Source organism: Somniosus microcephalus, chromosome 4 (assembly GCF_052327205.1).
Source record: "Somniosus microcephalus isolate GS21.2 chromosome 4, FLI_Smic_1.0, whole genome shotgun sequence".
Lineage (NCBI taxonomy): Eukaryota > Metazoa > Chordata > Chondrichthyes > Squaliformes > Somniosidae > Somniosus > Somniosus microcephalus.
In genome coordinates, this window is record NC_140990.1 from 36,241,198 (window position 1) to 36,265,367 (window position 24,170).

Genomic DNA, 24,170 nt, shown 5'->3' on the forward strand with positions numbered 1-24,170 from the left:
ATCTAAATGTGCTGCGTTTGTTTGTCTGAAATGGGAACTATTTGAATCCCCCAGCGGGAGGGAAGTTGCTGAAGTGACTTTGAGGAATCCTGGAATGAAAGAGCTTCACTCTGTCTCTAGTCCGTGGTGTATCTGAGATGGGAGCGCTGGTTGTACAAGCCTTGGGCCCGAGACCGGCAAATATCCTGCTTCAGATAAACGGCCCTCCCCTTGGCAAAAATAGGAAACAAAATTAATTGAGCGGCTGTGTGTGTAAATGACGATTGGAAGAAAAGCCCTTTATTGGTTTTATTCAAGAACTGAAATGCAATCGAGAGATTCTCATTGACAAGAATTGACCGTGTCCATCAGAACCAGGGAAATGTTGACAAAACTGGGTTTACCGCTGTACTTATTAACCGTTCTGTTGATGATCTTAAGGGGGACCGCTTCATGTCCCACCACACAGGAGTAGGAAGCGCCCCTGGCCCACTCCTCCGCTGCAATGGACTATGAAGAAGGAACTGCTGCCGTTCTCCGCCATCACCTCGGTGTTCTTGTAGTTGTCGGAATTCACCGGCTTGTCATTGACGGTCCACTTGACGAAGATCTCTCGGGGGGAGAAACCTCTCACTAAGCAGGTGAGAGTGACGAACCTCTGAGCGGAGACTTCCTCTGCCGGGGGCAGGAGGACAGACACGGACGGTTCCCGCGGATCTTTAGCTGCAGAACAATCACAATAAAGGTCAATAAACTGGAGAATTCCAGAGACAGTGAAACCGGCGGTTAGATGTGATACAAATGTGCTTTGCGTTGAATATTAAAGGATTCCCTTTTCCCCTGTGTGTCTTGTCCGGTTTTCCAGCCCGGAGCAGAGGGAGATGCAATCCTTCTCTCTGGGAGCTTGAAGACTTGGACTAGAATATTATATAGAATTTACATCATAGAAACAGACCATTCGGCCCAGCTGGTCAATGCCGCTGTTTATGCTCCACACGAGCCTCCTCCCACCTTACTTCATCTAACCCAAATAACAGATCATTCTATTCCCTGTTCCCTCATTGACTTATTCAGCTTCCCTTTAAATGCATCATCTCGGGTCCCAGAGGGTTTAGTTAGTGGAATTACCCATTGAATTATCAGAGCGGTCCGTTAAAACACTGAATAGAATGAACTGGCCCGTGCACCATCACCGGAAATAGTCACAGAGTCTCACTTATTGCTACAATCTCACCGCTCACCTGTTTCCTTGTGGATGGAATCTCTTATAGGAGTCGGCATATCCCGATGGCTCACCACGCAGGTGAACTCATCCCCCCTCAGCCAGGCTTGTGTCGAGATGTTTAAGTTGCTGATCACGCTGTTGGGAGCCTCTCCGGGTTGGACGGCAATCTCTGATTTCAAAGTCTCCTTTTCTCGGGTCCAGGACACGTTGACTCCATAAGGAGCATTAGACACGACGCAGGTTAAGGTCACCGTCGCCTGCAGTAAGACCTCTTCCAGTGACGGTTGGGGAAGAGTGATTTCGGGATCGTTGCATTAGATCTCATCTGTGAACAGAAATTAAAGTCAAGCAAAGCTTCATCTTCAGAATCAGGACAGCAGTATTCAGCCTTCACTCTCTCAGGGAGAATAAATCACCTTTGAGATATCAAATTCTCGCTGTTGCATAAACACTATCGTTATTGGAAGAACAACGAATTGACAAGGATTCCTGGAGGCCCTTTAACATTTCCTGTGTATTTGCTCCCAGAGCCTCCTGTAATGGGCTGTGAAGCAAATACCCGGCGTAAAAACATTGAATAAATTCGGCCGCAATTTTATTAGGCAGTAAATAGCGCTCTTCCCGAAATCCCTTGCACATTTACGCCCGTCTGTATATCCTTGTGCCCTAACGCATTCCCGCTAATTATAATGGTTCCGCCCCCAGCGGCAAGAGCTCTGCAGGAAAATTACACTGATTCAAACCGAGTGTCAAATGAAATCCAAGATTTTAGGTGCAACATGAAACAAAGTTAATTTTCTGATGTCTTGTTGCGATTTTGGGTTGTAGCCCCCGTCAGAGGAGAAGTGAAAGGTCGTGGTGGTGAATAATCTGTAATGCCGATGTGAAGTAGTTTGTTCATTTCTGTCATTAGTGAGCACTGAATATGTCTGGTGAGAGAGTCAGAAGGAAATATGTCCGCAGGGCAGTAATAGAAACATGTGAACAGGAGGAGGCCATTCAGCCCATCCAGCCTGTTCCGCCATTCAGTGCGATCATGGCTGATCTACACCTCAACACCATCTACCCGCCTTGTTTCTGTAACCCTTGATACCCTTGCCTAACAAACATCTGTTAATCTCAGCTTTGACATTTTCAATTGGCTCTCAGCCTTAACAGATTTTTTGGGGGAGAGATTTTCAGATTTCCACTGTCATTTGTGCGAAGAAGTGCTTCCTGACATCACCCCTGAACGGCTCAGTTCTAATGTTAAGCATATGCCCCTTGTTCTGGACTCCCCGCTCAAGAGGAAATAGTTTCTCTCTATCTCCATGTATCAATTTAAACGCCTCAATTAGATCACCTCTTAATCTTCTATACTCAAACGAATACAAGCCTCTTATGTCCAGCCGCTCCTCATTATTCAACAATTTTATCCCCAGTATCATTCTATTAAATCTTCAATCAAGCCCCTCTAAAGCCAGTATATCCATCCTGATATGTGGTGCCCAGAATTGAATGCAGTTCTCTAAATAGGGTAGATGTCCTTTCTAGCAGTGGGTCCCGAGACAGTTACCAGTAAAGGTTTCCAGACACCTACTGCAGCTCCGAATATGATCAGCAACTCGGGATAAACCTGAGGCCGACATCAGAGCAGAGGGAACCCTTTTTTGGTGAAGTGCTGGAATCCTGAACCATGAGGAATACTGATTCAGAAGATCGTGGGTTCAGGTCTCACTCCAAATACTTGAACACAAAATGTAAATTGACGCTCCCAGTGCAGCACTGCGGGAGAGCTGCACTGCCTGAGGTGCCGTCTTTCGCAAGAGAATTTAAACCGAGGTGGACGTAAAATATCCCATGGCACTATTTCAAAGAAGAGCAGGGGAGTTCTCCTAGGTGTCCAGGCCAATATTTCTCCATCAACAAACATCACTAAACAACAGGATTATCTGGATATTATCACATTGTTGTTTGTGGGACTTTACTGTCTGCAAATTGGTCGCCGCGATTTCTACATTACAACAGTGACCACATTTCAGGAAGTACTTCCTTGGCGGTAAACCGCTTTGGGACGTCCGGAGGTCGGGAATGGCGCTATGTAAAGGTAGTTTTTCTTTTATTTTATATTGGAAGAAAACACAAACAGCATGATTGTAAATTAGAAATAGAGCTTTCTCAGGGTAAACCTGAGACTAAGGACACCTCACCCACTGTCTGACATCACAGCTGAGGGAAACCTTTGTCGAAGTGCTGGAATCCTGAACCGTCAGGAATCCTGAGTCAGCACTGACATCGGAAGGGAACACAAACTGTGTGATTGGAAATTAGAAACAGTTCTGCGCTTTTTACTAATTCCAATAAAAGTCCTGACTGAGAGCAGCGCTCAGAATGATCTGGGATTTCCCGGGGCTGTGCCTCTTACTCTGAGATCTGGAGATGTTTCGGCTTTGGGGGATTCCTTCATGAGAGACCCGGCAGGTACGGACAGAGCCAGCGAACCACTCCCCGGCGGGGAATGTCAGCCGACTGGTCGCCGAGAAGTTCCCGTTCACTTCAAAGACGGGAGAGGTGACGAAGCTCGGATCCATGGGTTGTCCATTCTTCAGCCAATTCACGATCACTGACTTTGGACGGAAATCTATGACTGAACACACGGCGGTTGCATATCGGCTGCTGTTGATTTCTTCACTGGAACTCACGGTGAAGATCACAGTTGGAGGGACGATGTCCCGTTTAGAACCTTCAAAAGAACACATGTTAATGACATTCCCTATAAAATAAATGATTAGGAATACAAAGTGACCTTATATTTTAACAGGTCCTTTAATGTTAGGCTCACACTAACCTGGCACTTCCAGAGACTAGAACTGTGCACAGTATTCTAGGAGTGATATGGAGATCAGAACTCTACACCGTACAGGAAGTGTGATATGGAGACCAGACCTGTACACGGTATTCGAAGTGTGATATGGAGACCAGAAGTGTGCACAGTACACTAAGTGTGATGTGGAGACCAGAACTGTGCACAGCATTGTAAATGTGATATGGAGACTGGAACTCTGCAAATACACTAAGTGTGATGTGGAGACCAGAACTGTGCACAGCATTGTAAATGTGATATGGAGACTGGAACTCTGCAAATACACTAGGTGTGATATGGAGACCTAAACTGCTCACAATACTCCAAGTGTGGACTAACCAAGTTTCTGTAAACGTTGAACCTAATGCCTCACCTTTTCAGTTTTCTCCTGTATCCCACAACACTAACCTGGCATTTTGACGCTCAAGTCCGACCCACTTTGTCGAACCTGGCAGTAGATTGTGCTGCTCCCCACCTCTGACTCGGTGATAGTTAACTGGCTGCTCAGGGTGTAGGTTCCCTTATTGTTGAACACTGACGGGTAGGTCTTCAATGCAGTGGTGATCGGCTCTTTATCTTTCCTCCAGGAAAGGCTGGTGATTTCCGGGAAGTAGTCCATCGCCAAACAGCTGTAAGTGACGGGGCCGCCAGTGTTGGGTTGTTCACAGGAGGAGAGCAAGGCGTAGAGGGTGGGAGGAGACTGTGTCGCTGGGAAAGAACGGCCAATTGAACAAGTTAGACTTTGTAATCCATCATTATAAAACGACCAAAGAACTCGAAATTTGATTACACGATAAACTCATTCCATCATTTTCCGATCCAAACCTACATTGACATTTGAGCTTCTGTCAGTTCCATCATAAGCACCTGACGATCCCCTGGTCAGGAACACACCCCTCTGTCCCCGAGCTCTATCGCATTACAAAAATAAGAACCTGTGCACGTCACCACGATAAATTATCTTTCATTGGCTCATAAAATAGAAGAACAGAGAGGTTTTCCTGCTATTCCGGCAAGGATTTATTTCTCAATCAACGCCAGTTCTGGTCATTTATGTCATTGCAGTTTTTGGAAATTTGCTCTGTGCCAATTGAATACTGCGTTTCCCTGCAAAACAACAGTGATCACACTTCAAAAGTAACAGTGTAATCCGCACTTATAAAATTAGAGAAAAACTCAAAGCTTGATGAACATAGAATTCAACAGAAAACATTTCCACTGCCTAGTTTCTAAGATTGAAGCTGTAGATAAATCGGGATTGATTCGAATCTATTTCTTTCCTTCTCAGTATTTGAGGAAGACCGATGCACTTCAGCGCATTGTGATTTGTGCTCTATCCCATTCTATTGAATGGATGTCTCCTGAGTTTCCTCGTCCTTCCCACTCAATTAATAATCCACGTCCAATATGGTTCCAAAATCCGGTTTATTGAAGATTCTCTTTAAATGCTCCATTTCATTTACCAAAGTACCTCCCGACCTCCCACCAGTGAGAACAGCCGCTGCTTTCTGGGTCGTGACAGTCACTTCTTGTTGTTGTTTGTACCGAATATAACCTAAACATCGTGTCAGGTTTTTTCTCTAAATATCTAATATTGGCAATCCTTAAACATTATAAATCTATAGGAGGCAGAGAGCAGTGGTGATCGGATGTTATACTAACAGGATAAAATTATGCAGTGCGGTCCCCCATTAAACCAAATAATGGTTGCAAACTTAAGGTTCCCATGATGGTTATTTGGAGCGGGAGTCTCGACATTCTCCATTTAAATTCTCAAAATAACTTCCAGCCTCCCATCAGATCTGATCAGGCGCTGCTTTCTGGAACGTTACAGACACTTCCTGAAACTGTTTGTTCTGAAGGTGAGCTCAGGTCAGGCCAATCTCATTCAATCATTCTCTGATAGTCAAAATGTTTATATTCATTAAAATTTGGGCATTTGTTTCAGAAAGAATGTTAACATCAATTAGCGTGCGTTGTTCCATATGGCCAATGGAAGAATTTATTTTTATAAATCTGGCTCGAGCCCTCGCAGTTTTTTGGTTAGCTGCAGATTAAGGTTCCTTGGAGACTGCCTGACCAAGCACCATAATGTCAGATACAGGACGGATAAGATATAGTAACGCTCGCTCTGCACTACCCTGGCTGTCAGATCACGTACAGCAAGGTTTGGGTGCAGGGTGATGCTCCCTCGGCACCTTCCTGTCAGGTACTCCGGGTCAAATATAGCAAGAGATATATAGCTTTTTACACTGCCAGGTCAGAGTCAAGATGAGTTAGATAGAGAATACAACTCGCTATGCACAGACCAGTCAAATATTCAGGCTCACATACAGTAGAAGTTAGATATAGTGTAAAGCTCCCTCGACACTGCCCTATCAAACACTGTAAGGGCAGGTGATACTCGGTTTAGATACAGCGTAAAATTTTATCCATACTGTCCCATCAAACATTCCCAGCTCTAGTAGATCACAGTTTGGAAAAAGTAAATTCCCTACAAAATGCGTTTTCAAATTGTACAGGTTATGTAAAGCGCAATTATATACAAAGTAAAGCTTCCCATAAACTGTCCCATTAAAGCTTCCCAGCTCACCAATAACACTAATTAGATAAAAGGTAAATCTATGCTGAAGCTGTGCATCAAACTCCAAGTCCTTGTAAATAAAAGGTTAGATTTCCTTCTGCACTGCCCATCAAACGGACTCAGGGCAGGTACACGGGTTAGACACGGTGTAAAGCTCCCTCTACACTGTCCCATCAAACAATCCCAGGGCAGGTACAGCACGGGTTAGATATGGAGTAAAGCACCTTCTACACTATCCCATCAAAAACTCCCAGGGCAAGTACAGCACGGATTAGATACAGAGTAAAGCACCACATTGTCAGTGGAAGCCCTAGAGGAATAAAGAAAGTGCTGGGGGGTAATTAAAATTGAAATTAGGAGAACGAAGAGGGGGCATGAAAAAACACTGGTGGGCAAAATAAAGGAAAATCCCAAGGTGTTTTATAAGTATATTAAGGGACAGAGTAGGGCCCATATGGGACTAAATTGACAATCTGTGTGTAGAGCCGGATGATGTAGGTTAGGTTTTAAATGGATATTTTGCATCTGTGTTCACTCTGGAGAAGGATGATGTAGGCATAGAAATCAGGCAGGGGGGTTGTGATTTACTTCAACAAATTAGTATTGAGAGGGGGGAGGTACTAGCGGTTTTAGTGGGCTTAAAAGTGAATAGATCCCCAGGCCCAGAAGAGATGTATCCCAGGCTGCTGTGTGAGACAAGGGATGAGATTGCAGGGGCTCTGACACTAATTTTCAGAACGTCTCTGGCCACAGGGGAAGTGCCAGAGGACTGGAGAACAGCTAACGTAGTACCATTATTCAGGAAGGGTAGTAGGGATAAACCAGGGAATTACAGGCCAGTGAGCCTAACATCAGTGGTAGGGAAATTATTCGAAAAAATTCTGAGAGACAGAATTACTCTCCACTTGGAGAGGCAAGGATTAATCAAGGATTGTCAGCATAGCTTTGTCAGGGAGAGATCATGTCTAACCAATGTGATTGCATTTCTCGAGGGGGTGACTAGGTGTGTGCATGAGGGTAGTGCAGTTGATGCTGTTTACATGGACTTCAGTAAGGCTTTTGACAAAGTCCCGCATGGGAGACTGGTCAAGGAGATAAGTGTCCATGGGATCCAGGGCAATTTGGCACATTGGATCCAAAATTGGCTTAGTGGAATTAGGCAGAGGGTGATGGTCGAAGGTTGTTTTTGCGACTGGAAGCCTGTGTCCAGTGGTGCACCGCAGGGATCGGTTCTGGGTCCTTTGCTGTTTGTAGTGTACATTAATGATTTAGATATGAATGTAGGAAGTATGATCAGTAAGTTCGCAGATGACACGAAAGTTTTTGGAGTGGTAAATAGTGAGGAGGGAAGTCTCAGGCTACAGATGGATTGGTTAGATGGACATAACAGTGGCAAATGGAATTTAACCCTGAAATTTGTGAGATGATGCATTTTGGGAGGACTAACAAGGCAAGGGAGTACACAATGAATGGTAAGACCCTAGGAAAGACAGAGGATCAGAGGGACCTTGGTGTGCATGTACATTGATCCCTGAAGGAGCAGGACAGGTAGATAAGGTGGTTAAAAAGGCATATGGGGTACTTGCCTTCATTAGCCGAGGCATAGAATATAATAGCAGGGAGGTTATGATGGAACTGTACAAAATGCTAGTTATGCCACAGCTGGAATATTGTGTGCAGTTCTGGTCGCCAAGCTATAGGAAGGATGTGATTGCATTGGAGAGGGTGCAGAGGAGATTCACCAGGATTTTACCTGGGCTGGAGCGCTTCAGCTACGAAGTGAGACTGGACAGGCTGGGGTTGTTTTCCTTAGAGCAGGGAAGGCTGAGAGGGGACCTGTTTGAGGTGTCCAAAATTATGAGGGGCAGAGATAGGATAGATAGAAAGGAACTTCTCTCCGTGTTAGAGGGGTCAATAACCAGGGGGCATGGATTAAAGGTAAGGGGCAGGAGGTTTAGAGGGGATTTGAGGAAAATCGTTTTTACCCAGAGGGTGGTTGGAATCTGGAACTCACTGCCTGAAAGGGTGGTAGAGGCAGGAACCCCCACAACATTCAAGAAGCATTTAGATCAGCACTTGAAGGCTAGGGACCAAGTGCTGGAAAATGTGATTAGAATAGACAGGGCTTGATGGCCGGCGCGGACACGATGGGCCGAAGGGCCTCTTTCTGTGCTGGATAACTCTGTGACACTATTGTCGATTTAAATTCTCAAAATAACTTGCAGCCTCCCATCAGATCAGAACAGGCGCTGCTTTCTGAAGCATTACTGTCACTTCCTGAAACTGTTTGTTCTGAAAGTGGGCTCAGGATCAGGCCAATCTCATTCAATCATTATCTGCTACTCAAAATGTTTAAAGTTTATCAATTCATAAAAAATTGGGCAGATTTTTTTGAATGAAGACTGAACTCAATAAATGCGCGGATGTTTCACTGTAGAAATGGATATTTCCTATATATCTGTCTTCAGCACTCGCGTCTTATTAGTTAGATGTCAATTAAGGTTACTTCAATACTGTTGCAAAAAACACTCTCAGATCCGATACAGGACAGATACGATAGAGCACTGCAAATGGAGATTTACTTTGTCATGCGCTATAAGGTAAGGTTGAATTCAAATTAAATATCCTACTCCACTGCCCTGTCAGACACTCCGGGTATAGCAAAGTTTAGATCCCTAATAAAGCTCCCTCTACACTTTCCCGTCAAACATACCCAGGGTAGGTACAGCATGGGTTAGAAACTGATCAAAGCTCCTTCTATAGTCTCTCTGCCATGTTTCTGAAATGCTCCATCTGAATTTCACAAACTGGGTTACTGATCTCGTTTCCGAGGCGCCTCCTCAACCTTAAAGTCAACCGTTCAAGTTACACAGGTACAAGTTTCTTAAATAACTGAGTCAAATTACACTTTCTGAAATACAGGAGCACGAACCAGCAGGTTTACAACCAATCAGGAGGACTCCTGAGTCTCACACAGTGAGCAGGCGCACGGAAACAGAACAGACACAAACGGTGCAACAATTGAGCTCTTAGCAGATAGATCTGTTCAATCTGTCAATTTCAATGAAGCTGTTTCATTTCTAATTGATCTCTTGTCAATTTTCGACCACCACAACTCTGCACCTTCTTTGAAATTAAACTGGTATTCATGAAAAAACACTTCAACATCCAACCATTTCTCCCTATCTGTCGACAATGTTACAAACCGTGTATGATTTAATTTCCCTGAAAATAAATATATCGAAATAATTCACATTCAAAGCAATGTTCTGCCCGTAACAGAGAACTCAATGTCAGAGGAAGAATTCAGCAAACCAGGTGACATTTACATTGAAAACCGATTACCTATTGCTTTGATCTGATGTTTTAATTAAATATAAACTTTAAAATCATCGAGGGAAAATCTGCAGCAACAGCTTCTCGAGCTGAGCACAGCTGAGTAAGTCATGTATTGTTTCTAAATTACTTTTAGACATAATTTAAAATTCTCTCCAACGCTTGAGATTTAGCAGTAACTGTAATCCTGTCCAGTATTCAACGCAATTGTGGGAGGTCATTTATGTTTAATGAATTAGCACTGATGTTATATTCTACATTAATATTCATGTTAACTAATGTTACACCATATAATTGAAAATATTCTTCGAGCCTGTCTGGCCCTTCCCCCTCAGAACCACATGCACCTGTAATTTTTGTAATTAAATTAATCTGCTCGAATTTCAGTGCGTTATTTGTCATCTCTAGCCTTATTAATAAAATTAATTAATAGTAATTTTAAACCTGTTTCTGCCTGATAACTTATGAAATATTAGGGTTTTAATTAAATTGGCATGATAATTCATCAATATTAATATATTAAACATCATATTTATACATAATGCAGTCAGACAAATATATTATTTTTACTTAAATCAAATCACATTTGAATAATTAAAAATGATCACGAACTTCTAATATGGTCCTGCTCTCTACCTACACCTTTGTAAACATTTCATGTTTCTGAACTCTCTGATATAACTTAAACTCTGTCTATTTTCAGTGTGGTTTCACATTATGGATTTAGGAATGGGTTATTTAAAAAGGCAAAGTCCGGCCGGGGTCACATCTCACTAACTACTGATGGGCGGTAACACAGCCTGTTTACTAAAGCCTGACTATCGAGTTGAAATATTCTTTTCAATCTTAACTATAAAAAAATATTTTTATGAATTAAAAACCACTCGGGTTGTTTACAGTCAATAACAGAGCCTTATCTATTTAACAACACGGACAATCTTTTATATTTTACTCCCGTAATTCACATAATGCCCGTAAATTAATAATTAAATATATTCCGTTATTTATTGAAAATAATCTCCAGCATGATTAGTGTAAAAATGACGGAGAACAATTAATTCAAACCATCTGGGACACTGAAACGTAATGAGAAAATGGAGGAGAGATTTTTTAATCAACTTACTATTGATAAGAATTAAACATAACTCTCAGATATACTCTGTCCTTTGCCTATCGTTCTATCCCGTTTACAGCAGAGCTATGGGAGATATTAATTTGAATTTAAAACAACATCCTATGAACCTTTTGTGATTAAATTAATGTGCTTGAATTTCAATGTGTTATTTGTTTGTCTCCAGCCTTACGCAGTCTGAACCTTCCTTGAATTAAAATAGAATTACGTGAACAATTCTTTGACTGCGTCTGTCTCTCAGTCTTTGAATTTGCTGATTAGTTTAATGATAATTGTCTCGCCTTCAAACAACCAATAATTTTGAAAGAGTAACAAGGTTTCCCCTGCACAGTATGAATTTAATAACTCAGCAGATATGTTAAATTGACACATTGCAATTTACAACAAGGATTTAAGTTGTATTTAAATACAAACCGTCATTCATCTGTGTAAAACAGGAGGTATCAAGTAATTGCGCGCCCCGAATGAAACTGAACACAGCGGAGGAATCAATATGTTGTTATTGAAATAATTGCAGGCATATTTAAAAACTGTCTCCAACCTTTAAAATGTTCCGCTCATGTTAATTGTGCCCAGTGTAGCACAGAATTGTGGAAAGTGAATAATGTTTAGTAAATTATCATTAATACTATAGCATATTTAAGTGACATTGGGGGATATTATCGTTGTTTAATATAAATTTAATTTAGCTACAACCTTAACACGTGTTAATTATATAGTTCGTAATTACAGTAACATTTCACGCATTAAATATGAGCATCGCAAACCATAGATTAATAGTTGAATGCATAATTATCACTTAAATAAGAAGATATGTTAAAATAACTTTCAATGATTTTTGATTTCTAAAACCTTCCTGTTTTCTGCCTACAATCTTCTTTCAAACAGTTTTAAACACATGTAATGTTTGCATTAGATCAGAAACCTGCTGCCTCTCGATGTCACCGACATTAAACATTGTAGAAACGCCAAAAATGTTCACAAATTCGAGTTATTCAGTGTAACCAAAGCACAAACTCTACTCAGCAGATCAACACTAAATCACATCACTGAGGGGCTGACTCCCTCGACAGAACCTTTCATGGAGCAGCAACTTTTTCTATAAACCCTTTCCGCAGAATCAAATATAACATTGCAATAAAATCTCAATACAGAATCCACCAATCCTGCCTATCACTGAAATAACTAATTATTGAAATAAACAGAAATATAAACAATGACAGCAGAATTGTGAGCAAACTGATTATGTTTAATACATTAATATTGATTTTATAGCATATTTTAATAATATTGGGTGTAATTACTAAATTATAATAATGTAATTGATATTAATTTAAATATGTTCTGGCTGCAAATGTGTTAATTATGTAGCTATTAATTAAAGTAACATTTCACTTATTGAATATGACCGATGGATGAACATTAGATTAATAGATGACAATGTAATTATCACAAATAAAAATACATTAAAATATCTTAAGATTATTTTTGACCGCTAATGCTTTCTGTTTTCTACCTACAATCTTACTTCAAACATTTTAGTCACATAATGTTTACACTTGATCAGAAAACCTGCAACCACGAGGTGTCATCAAGATTAAACATTGCAGAAATGCCAAACAGTTCAACAGCTGTTAGGTATTTAAAGCAAACGAGGGGCAAAGTCTCATCAGCAGATAAACACCAAATCACATCAATCAGGGGCTCAATCTCTCAACAACGTTTTCTAAAGAAATTGTTTAATTCTATGAACCCTTTGCAGCAGAATCAAATGGAACATTGCAAAAAATCTCAATACAGCATCCACCAAACCCAAGATTCAGTGAATGAATGAATTACTGAAATAAACAGAAATATAAAATAAAGAAACAAATAAAACAATTACTGAAAGAGTGAATGTTTCTTACCTGCAGTCACCATGTGCCTTGTCCCCAGTAGTCCATGGCGTCACAGTGTTACATTCCCTGGGCTGGGTCACACAATAACCAGCTCTGCGTAAAACAGCAGAAATCCAACATTAGTTTAAATATTCACATCCCAGAGGAAAAGCAAAGTCAAAATGGATCTTCGTAAAATGATAAATGTGTCAATGGATACTTTTCACTCTTTATAAATTCCCTGATGTTTTATATTTCACAGAGTAACCCATGAACAGTTATTGAAATCACCAACTGATCAATGATTAATTATCACAATTTAACCAAGTTAAACTGTGCTAGTGGACAGTGCTGGACACAAGTAGGACTTCACTGCATCTACAGTTGGATTGTGAAAGCGAGCACCGATCCAGGCTCACTCAATTAACGCTGAGGGTTTTTGTATTGACAGTAACTGCTGTGCCACCCTGTACCCCCTGTAGTAGTACTCTCTTGCACAGTTATAGATGGCGGTGTCTTCGATCCTCAGGTTCTTCGTGTCCAAAGCGAAGATGCTGTTTGAAGTGTCTTTGGACGCAGTAAATCGGCTCTGAATCCCTGGGGCGTTGTTATTGTTTGATGAACTATAATATCTAGCCAGCCACTCCAGCCCCTGTCCGGGAACCTGTCGGACCCAGTGCATGGCGTAGCTGCCAAGATCGAACTCGCTGGTTTTACAGGTCAGTCTCAGGGAGCCTCCGGGACTCCTGGTCTCTGCCTCTGGCTGAGTCAACACGACATCCGACTGGACACCTGTAAAAACAATCAAAAACTCCGAGGATTAATCCTGGAGAAATGATTCCTGACGCTGTAACATTCCAGAGAGAGACTGACACTGAGACAATAACAGTGAGAAACTTGGACAATAAAAACTACTCACCGGATAAGAAAGCCAGCAACAGACTGAGAGAAATCGCCGACCTCATCCTCCTGGCAATGTGTGGGAAATGGTCCTGGCAAGAACTCACTGAGCAAACCCGCTCCCGGACTGTTGTATTGCGGTCCCAGTGACCGGCAGTTAAATACCTGGTAGAAGGGGGCGAGATTACAAGCCTATTTACCCCCTGATAGAGGCGGCTACTGGAACCACGTCACATCTTCCACATCACCAACAGAATGGACTCACATCTGGAATGTCAATGAAATCCCTTTATTTCCTCACTCCTTCATAGCGGATGTGAATCTCTGAGATTAATTTACATTATCAGGGTCTAAGGAGACTGCCAGCACATGTTACTCCTTCCCCCGCTATCTATTCCTTCACTCTGTACCAATAAAGTATCCCCTATATTATGAATTGCTTTAGGTCTATGTATCTGAATGCGGGAGATGAGTAATATGATTCTATTTACAATATGGCTGGCTATAGCTACACTATTTGGGTCCAGAGATGACTAGAAAACCCTTACATTATACAAATGTCTCTCATTGTATTTCTCTAACTGCCCCTGAGTCAATGACACTCAGGCAGTCATTTATAAAATTAGCTGAATAAAAATTCCTGCTGCCTGATAATTAAGGAGTGATTTGAAAGAAACATAAGAATGTGGGGCCCGCTCGCTTCAAATCAGCTTTTGGTAAGGAGAAGCTGGTGAATCAGAACTGATAATGCAATCAGCAAACAAAGGCATCCAAATCCTTGCAGCTAACTATAATAGGGACCGACTGTGTAACATACACTGGTATCAGGAGCACAGTGGCCTAGAAATTCGGTATGGCCCCGCCAGGTCTTTTGCGCCCGAAATTTTGCACGCGCCAGGATTCCCGTAGCGCCCGCCTAAAATTCAGTTGCGGCGGGCCAAGACGGCGGCGGGCGCTATTGCAGGGTTTGGCCGCCTCGCTAGGGGCGATGAATGTCACTTTCAGGCGTCCAGCTGCCGCTGCGGCACCCGATGCGGTGCAGCAGGCTGGGGTACTGCAGGCCTCCTCCTTCTCTTAAGGAGGAGCTGCCTGCAGCCGTCAGGTCGCCGGTGGATTCCCCCGGCAAATGAGCCCGGCACCAGGGAGAAGTGCCGGGCTCGCGGGACTCAGACATCAATGCCGCGGGGGGGTGGTGCAGGAGTCCGGGGAGGGAGGTGCGGGCAGGCGGCCGCCGGGAAAGCGGCCGGCCGCCGCTCCACCTTTATGCGCCGGCCTTTCGGAGCTGCAAGACCCCGTTTCACAAACGCTGTTTGCGGCTGCCACGGGCGAGGCGGCCGCAACTGAATTTGACCATCGGGCCGGAATAGCATTGCAACCGGGGCGCTGCGCACACCGATGATGTCATCGGTGCCGGCGCGGCACTACCGGCTAACGCCGATGTTAGGGTCCACCTGAATTTTGGGCGATAAAATACTTCAGGCGCAAACCACTTTATAGCCAATAAGTGGGCGCAAACGCAACTGAATTTCTAGGCCAGTATATCAGGTCACAGCGGTACGTTAGTGAATATCACAAAAATAAATACTTCGGCCTAGAAATTCAGTTCGGACGCGATTGCGGCGCTAAAGTCGGGCGCTCGTCAAATTTAGCAGCCGCCGGAAAGTGCAGGCGAGCTCGCCGAAATTCAGTAGATTTGGCCAACTTTTTGGCCGAGCGCTGCAAAAGGCGTTGGAACCCTGTGTTCAGGCGCTAATCCGGCGATGCAGCCTGATAACGCCGATTCCGGGCGCAGCGCAGGTGCGATCATGTGGTGAGTGTCAGCAGACACCCTGACGCCGGCCAGCTCTTAAAGGGGGAAGGGTCAACTTTGACTGCAGCCACGCCCTGCATGCTGTAGCCCTGCAACTAGGCCTCAGGACTGGTTGTGTGCCATATCAACGCCTCGAGGTCATGGAGAGGGCCCGTGAAAGAGCCCAGCGGTTCTCTGAGCATGCGCTGGGTGTGCTCCTTCATGGGGTGCGCAAAAGAAGACGGGTCGTGTGCCCGGCTAGTGGCAGGAAGGCTCCCAGGAGCCAGTTCAGGGAGGCGTGGACCAAAATTGCCCGGAGGGTCTCCTCCAACTCCGATGTTCCCAGGAGTGCGGACCAGTGCCGCAAGAAATACAATGACCTATGTCGGCTGGTCAAGGTGAGTACCCTTTCCAATGTCCCCCTCATCCTTGCATGTGCACCTCCCATTAGGGCCAAAGGGACATCCAAGGTCCAATGCCCAGCCCTGCTGCCGCTGCAATGGCACTTGCATGTTAATCAATAGCTCTTTCTGCACTTACCACACTGTGCAAGCTATTCCACCATGGGAGGCCTCACACACAGCTACAGGGCACCACACTGTGCAAGCTATTCCACCATGGGAGGCCTCACACACAGCAACAGGGCACCACACTGTGCAAGCTATTCCACCATGGGAGGCCTCACACACAGCAACAGGGCACCACACTGTGCAAGCTATTCCACCATGGGAGGCCTCACACACAGCAACGGGGCACCACACTGTGCAAGCTATTCCACCATGGGAGGCCTCACACACAGCAACAGGGCACCACACTGTGCAAGCTATTCCACCATGGGAGGCCTCACACACAGCTACAGGGCACCACACTGTGCAAGCTATTCCACCATGGGAGGCCTCACACACAGCAACGGGGCACCACACTGTACTTAGACGCCCTCCTTTCTCTTGCAGGCCAAGCTGGCGAGGAACGCCAGGAGCCTGCGTGTCACTGGTGGAGGCCCTCACGATTACCAGGAGCTAACGGCTCTGGAAGAGAGGGTGGCCCGACTGCTGCGTCACCCGGTGATTGGGCCTGGGGCGCTCGGCGACGCCGACCCTATACTGGAACCCACTGGTAAGGACAGGACCGGGTGCACCTCTCCCCCTGCCCTCGCGCATCAGATCTACATCCTTCCCCACTGGCCGAAAAATGCGCATAATGCACCAGTGCGGCCTCCCTCGCTGTCGGCCTGTCCTAACTCTAAAGCTACACTTGTGCCTTCCTGCTTTCAGCTGGTGAGGAGGAGGTGCTCCCTGAAGCCCACACAGCCAGGCCCTCGGAGGAGGAGGACGTCGAGGAGCAGCAGGAAGGCGCCACCTCGGGGGAACCCTCCTCCGCTCCAGGAGATGGCAATGAAGGGGAGACGTCTGGTGTGCCGGAGAGCCAGGGGGAGGCGGGGGAGGGGAGCCCCGAACCTGGTCCCAGTGGCATGGACGCACGCGGCAAGGCTCCGGCGGCACACCAGCCTTCTGCCCAGAGGGGGGAGGCGGTGGAGAGGAGGGCAGAACCTGGTCCCAGTGGCGTGGCCGCACACGGCAACGCTCCGGCGGCACGCCAGCCTTCTGGCCAGAGGGTGGAGGCGCCCTCCAGTCCGGACTCGGGCGTCGCCCAGGAGGTGCGCCTCCTGGACGAGATGTCAGCGGCGTCGGAGCGCCGGCACGTCGAAATCATGAAGGTGGTGGCACAGATGCCTCACGCCATCGAAAGCCTCGCTCAAAGTGTGGTGGCTTTCGGCCAATCCCAGGCCAGGGGCCTAGAGCTATTCGCAGCAGCGCACGCCAGGGGGGTGGAGCTCCTTGTGGCAGTGCATGAGAGGGGGGTCGAACAACTCGAGGCAGCGCAGCACGCCAGTCGCCAGCTGAGAGGTGCTGTGCAGACAATGGCACTGCAGATGCGGGGACATGCCGGCGCAGTTGGGGCACTGACTTCTGCCACCCTCACACTGGCGCGGAGGCGTCACCAGGCCAGCCGCCGCCCTGCTGCCGCACACCGGTCTGGCGACCAACAGTTTAGCGCGCTTGCTCCCCGGCCAGGCCGGCCGAGTGCATGTGTGTCTGGCGCCCAGCGCGCGCCTGGCATCACCCACCTTGTCCCCATTGGTGCAGGCGAGCCTGCGACTTCCCCAGCCAGGGTGCAAGGAGCTACTGCAGCCAGTGAAGAGGGCCACCCACAGCTGCAGCAGCCACCAGCCGGCCCCTCCCGGGCCCGCCCTCGTGTAGGCCGACCCCCAAGGGCATCTGGCGAGATGCCTTGTCGCCCTGAGGATCCTTCCCCCAGCCTCGCCACAGCCTCACGGCCCAGCTTGAGGCGCAGCAGCAGGACGGGCCGGGGCAAAAGACGGCTGTCGACAGACTCGCCCTCTTGCCACACCGAATAGAGTGTGTTGAGCGAGGGTTTGGGTGATGCGGGGGCTTCTGTTCTGGGGGGCATTATGTGGTTTGGTTTTATGGGGGTCTTTGTGTTGTGGGGGGGGCTTGTTTTTGTTAGGCCAGTGACGAAGGCCATTTGGATGGTGATGTTATGTTAGTCCTTCCCAGGTTTTGGGAGTGACAGAAGTTTGTTACTGTTTTTTGGGGGTCTTCTCTGTTTTGCTCTTCCATGTGGGAAGGGCCCTGAGTTTTTGAAATAAAGATGTTTATTTATTCACCATGTGCAGGTGTCATGTTTCAAGTGGTTGTTGGGTTAACCGGCTGAGGGCTTGCGAAGCGGCTGCGTTCAGTGGGCCAGGCCATTCCCTGACAGGGGGCCTAGAAGTGTCGAGCAATAAGCCCCCGGCGGACGGCCCTTGGACCTTGTCGCTCCCTCCTGGCCTGGTGCTCCTCCTCCTCAGGGTCCTCCTGCTCGTCCTCCTGAGGTGGTGGGGCAATGTCAGGTGGCAGTGCCTGAGTCCTGCGGATAGCCAGGTTGTGGAGCATGCAGCACACCACGACGAACTGGGAGACTCTATCCGGCGAATACTGAAGAGACCCGCCCGAACGATCCAGGCAACGGAACCGTTGCTTGAGGACACCTATCGTTTGCTCTATTAGGTTCCTTGTGGCTTGATGGCTTTCGTTGTATGCCAGCTCCGCTGGGGTCCTGGGCGCACGGAGCGGGGTCATGAGCCATCTGCACAAAGGGTAGCCCTTGTCCCCGATAAGCCATCCCCTTGGTGGAGGCTGTGCCTGGAACATGTCAGCCACAGTAGTCTGGCGCAGGATAAAGGCATCGTGGCTGCTTCCTGGGAAGTGGGCATTGACAGCTAGGATGCGCTGCCTGTGGTCACACACCAGCTGCACATTTAGAGAATGGTAGCCCTTCCGGTTGCGGTATTGCTCGGCATTGTGGATAGGTGCCCGCATAGCCACATGCGTGCAGTCAATGGCGCCCTGCACCATGGGGAAGGCCGCGATCCTGGCAAATCCGAATGCACGCTGCTCCTGCTTGTGTTGGGTCATGGGGAAGGAGATGAATTGGTGCCTCCTCGCGAAAAGTGCTTCGGTGACCTGTCGGATGCAGCGATGCGCGGCGAACTGGGAGATGTTCACGATGTCCCCAGCAGCGGCTTGGAAGGAGCCGCTTGCATAAAAGCTGAGAGCCACCGTGACCTTCACTTCCACCGAGAGAGACGCCCTGGACATGAGCTGTGGCTGCAAATCTGCATGAAGCAGCTGGCAGATCTCTTCAACCACCTCCCTTCTGAAGCGCAGCCTCTTAACACAATGCGCCGCAGTCATGGTGAGATATGAGACCTGCTCCCGGTATTGCCTGACTGGGTAAGGCCTACGTTGGCAACGCCTAATGGCCCCTCTGCATCTAGGCATGCCTGGCCCTCTCTCAAAGCGTCTGCGAGCCCTTCGCACAAAATGTAGGAACTGAGGGTTGGCCCCCCATGCAGCCCCCATTACAAAGTTCCAAACAGCAAAATCACAAGGATGCAAATGTCAAAGCACTGGCTAGAAGCCAAAAATACCTCTCCTATGGTGTCCGAAATCAGTAATCTCTGTGCCTTGCTCTCTGTGCAGAAATCCAAACCAGTCAAGTCATTGCAGCGAAATGGCTGGCTTTTATGGGTGAGTGGATGTGCCCTTTAATTAGCGCTCCCCGAATCCCACAGGGCCTCTGTTGAGTTCCATTTCACAGTTCTTAGCAGCGCCACGGCCACATCGGCCGGGCGCCACTGAATTTCCGGTTTGGGGCGCACAAACGGCGTTGCACGACGGAATGACGTCATAAGATGCGCGCGCAGCTGAGCGGGCACTAACACTTTGCGCCGGCGCTAAAGCCCAGCTGAATTTTGGCGTAGGCGCAGATCCGGCGGTGCCCGGGCGCTAAGTGGATAGCGCTGGAAATCTGGCGCTAACGGCTGGCGCAAACAGCTGAATTTCTAGGCCTTCATCTCCCGCTGAAACAGATCGCAAACTGAGCATTTCTCTGCCCATTGGTAACCGGGCTATGAGGGGAGTTGATAAGGAATTCAAATCAGCTCAAATTAAACTGCACCGTGCGCGGCTGCTAATCGGTAATAAGGGAGCCCTTAGTTTCAAGCAGGCTCACAACTCTGAGAATATTCAATGAAGTGCAGCGGATTCGAGGCAATTCCACCCATTGTTTTATTTACTTTGCGATTCCCACTGATCACATTACAGTGTGGGTGTGGAGTCATTAAAATCTGTCTCCAACACTTCATGCAGTGCTGAATAAACCGACTGAATTATCTGGAATTATCTTTATTAAGAATTATAAAAATAATAATTAGCATGCCGAACAATTTCCTTTTTTCTGATCATATTTTATAATATTGTGAGGAAGGAATTTACCGAAAATCATTATTAGATGTTATACCATGTAAAATGTTTCTTTCTTGTAACAGCGGTGTTGAATAATTTAATGTTCAAACAGTTAAATCCCATCTTGTTTCCCAATTCATATTCACGACAATCTGCCCCACGCAGTATTTGGCATCAGCCCAGCCGACTGCCGTCAGGGAGGCTCGAACACCCAATGTCATTTACAGGAAGCATCTGGGGGTTCTGTGCAGTGAATCAAAGATCTGTTTCCTCACTACTGACCGCTTGGCTGAAAGCCAACTTCAAACCCTGAACATAGTCAAAGAGACCTATTTATATACATTTCTACCCAGCAACAGTACCGGTGTCAATATTAATTAATTAGCTGTGTAACTGTGTGTAACTGTTCCCATCTCTCATGATAGAAAATATATCCAGTGTCTCAAACATCCTGTCAGTAGCAGCAGTCAGCTGGAGGGTCTGTCCAGCACATCACAGTCATTAGACACACAGGCAAACAGACAGACCACCTCCGAGTGTACACACCTGAAAGGGATAAACTTGCACGTTGCCGTGGATGGATGGATTTTTTTTTTCGCTTATGGGATCTGGGCGTCGCTGGCAAGGCCAGCATTTATTACCCATCCCTCATGGCCCTTGAGAAGGTGGTGGTGAGCCGCCTTCTTCAACCGCTACAGTGCGTGTGGTGAAGGTACTCCCACAGAGCTGTTAGGGAGGGAGTTCCAGGATTTTGACCCAGCGACATGAAGGGTCTTCGATATTCTTCTAAGTCAGGATGGTGTGTGACTTGGAGGAGAACTTGGAGGTGGTGGTGTTCCCCTGCGCCTGCCGCCCTTGTCCTTCTAGGTGATACAGTTCGCGGGTTTGGGAAGTGCTGCCCAAGAAGCCTTGGCGAGCTGCTGCAGTGCATCTTGTAGATAGTACACACTGCAGCCACGGTACGTCAGTGGTGGAGGGAGTGATTATTTAAAGTGGTGGATGGGGTGCCAATTAAGCGGGCTGCTTTGTCCTGGATGGTGTCGAGCTTATTGAGTGTTCAAATGTAAGAAATCACACAACACCAGGTTATAGTCCAACAGCTTTATTTGAAATCACAAGCTTTCGGAGCGCTGCTCCTTCGTCAGGTGAAGTAGTGAGATGCATAAAAACACAGCTTATATAGTCAGAGAATAATGTCAGATGTTTACAGGTAATCTTGCCAACTGCCATTTATCACACCTCGGCAGAGAGATAATCACAGCAATCAAAGGTGTAAATGGTGTCCAAACAGGTCAGTCAGGAAAACATTACATCAAAGAACAATGAGGTGGGGTCACAAGGGGTTAAATGTTGCAGATGCTGGGGTCTGTGTGAAAAACAAAAAAACAGACAAAAAACATTTTTTTTGCTGGAAATCACAGCAGGTCCGGCCGCATCTATGTGGAGAGAACAAGCCAATGACGACTCGAGTCTGGATGACCCTACGTCAGGTGGGGTTACATGTAGCGTGACATGAACCCAAGATCTCGGTTGAGGCCGTCCTCATGGGTGCGGAACTTGGCTATCAGATTCTGCTCAACGATTTTGCGTTGTCGTGTGTCTCGAAGGCTGCCTTGGAGAATGCTTACCCGAAGATCGGAGGTTAAATGTCCTTGACTGCTGAAGTGTTCCCCGACTGGGAGGGAACACTCCTGCCTGGTGATTGTTGCACGGTGTCCGTTCATCCGTTGTCGCAGTGTTGTTGCAGCTGCACTCATCCAGGCAAGTGGTGAGTATTCCTTCACACTCCTTACTTGTGCCTTGTAGATGGTAGAAAGGGTTTCGGGAGTCAGGAGGTGAGACACTCACCGCAGAATACCTAGTCTCTGACCTGCTCTTGTTGCCATAGTATTTATGTGGCTGGTCCAGTTAAGTTTCTGGTTAATGGTGACCCCCAGGATGGTGACGGTGGGGGATTCAGTGATGGTAATGCTGCTGCATGTCAAGGGGACCGCTGAATGTCAAGGGGAGGTGGTTAGGATCTCGCTTGTTGGAGATACTCATTGCCTAGCAGTTCTGTGGCGCGAATGTTACCTTCCACTTATAAGCCCAAGCCTGAATGTCGTCCAGGACGTTTTGCATGCGGGTATGGACTGCTTCATTATCTGAGGAGTTCTGAATGGCACTGAACACTGTGCAGTCATCAGCGAACATACCCATTTCTGACCTTATGTTACAGAGAAGGTCATTGATGAAGCAGCTGAAGATGATTGGGTCTAGGACACTGCCCTGATGAACACCTGCAGCGATGTCCTGTGGCGGTGATCATTGACCTTCAACCACCACAACCATCTTCATTTATGCTAAGTGTCACTCCAGCCAGTGGAGCATTTTCCCCCTGATACCCATTCACTTCAGTTTTACTAGGGCTCCTTGATGCCACACTCGGTCAAATGCTGCCTTCATGTCAAGGGCAGTCACTCTCACCCCACCTCTGGAATTCAGCTCCTTTGTCCAGTTTGGACCAAGGCAGTAATGAGCCGAGTGGTCTTGGCGGAACCCAAACTGGGCAGCAGTGAGCAGGTTATTGGTGAGTAAGTGGCACTTGAAAGCACTGTCAATGACACCTTCCATCACTTTGCTGATGATTGAGAGTAGACTAATTGGCCGGGTTGGATTTGTCCTGCTTTTTGTGGACAGGATATACCTGGGCAGATTTCCACATTGTCGGATAGATGTCAGTGTTGTAGCTGCACTGGAACAGCTTGCTTAGAGGCACAGCTAGTTCTGGAGCACAAGACTTCAGCACGATAGCTGGGATATTGTCGGGGCCCATAGCCTTTGCTGTATCCATTGCGCTCAGCCGTTTGTAGATAGCACGTGGAGTGAATCGAATTGGCTGAAGACTGGCTTCTGTGATTGTGGGGACCTCAGGAGGAGGCCGATATGGATCATCCACTTGGCACTTCTGTCTGAAGATGGTTGCAAACGCTTTAGCCTTGACTTTTGCATTTACGTGTTCGGCTCCACCATCATTGAGGATGGGAATATTCATGCGGCCTCCCCCTCCTGTTAGTTGTTTGATGGTCCACCACCATTCATGACTGGATGTGGCAGGACTGCAGAGCTTTGATCTGATCGGTTGATTATAGGATCGCTTAGCCCTGTCTGTAGCATGCTGCTCCCGCTGTTTAGCATGCACGTAGTCCTGTGTTGCAGCTTCCCCAGGTTGGCTACTCATTTTTAGGTACGCCTGGTGCTGCTCCTGGCATGCTCTTCTACACTCTTCTTTGAACCAGGGTTGGTCCCCTTGCTTGGTGGTAATGGTAGAATGAGGGATATGCCTGGCCATGAGGTTACAGATTGTGGAGGAAGACAATTCTGCTGCTGCAGATGCCACAGCGCCTCATGGATGCCCAGTTTTGAGCTGCTAGATCTGCTCTGAATCTGTCCCATTTAGCATGGTGTTAGTGCCACACAACACGATGGAGGGCGTCCTCAGTGTGAAGACGGGACTTCATCTCCACAATGACATGGACAGAGACATCTGCGACAGGTAGTTTGATGAGGACGCGGTCAAGAAGATAATTCCCTCGTGTTGGCTCTCTGACCACCTGTCGCAGGTCCAGACTGGCAGTTATGTCCTTCAGGACTCGGCCAGTTGTGTTGCTGCCGAGCCACTCTTGGTGATGTACGTTGAAGTCCCCCATCCGGAG

General features: G+C 46.9%; 1 pseudogene; it reads right to left on the reverse strand.

The window, feature by feature from the left end:
* Nucleotides 1-282: 282 nt before the first annotated feature.
* Nucleotides 283-13,995, reverse strand: LOC147118627 (Ig heavy chain C region-like; annotated as a pseudogene).
* Nucleotides 13,996-24,170: the final 10,175 nt, after the last annotated feature.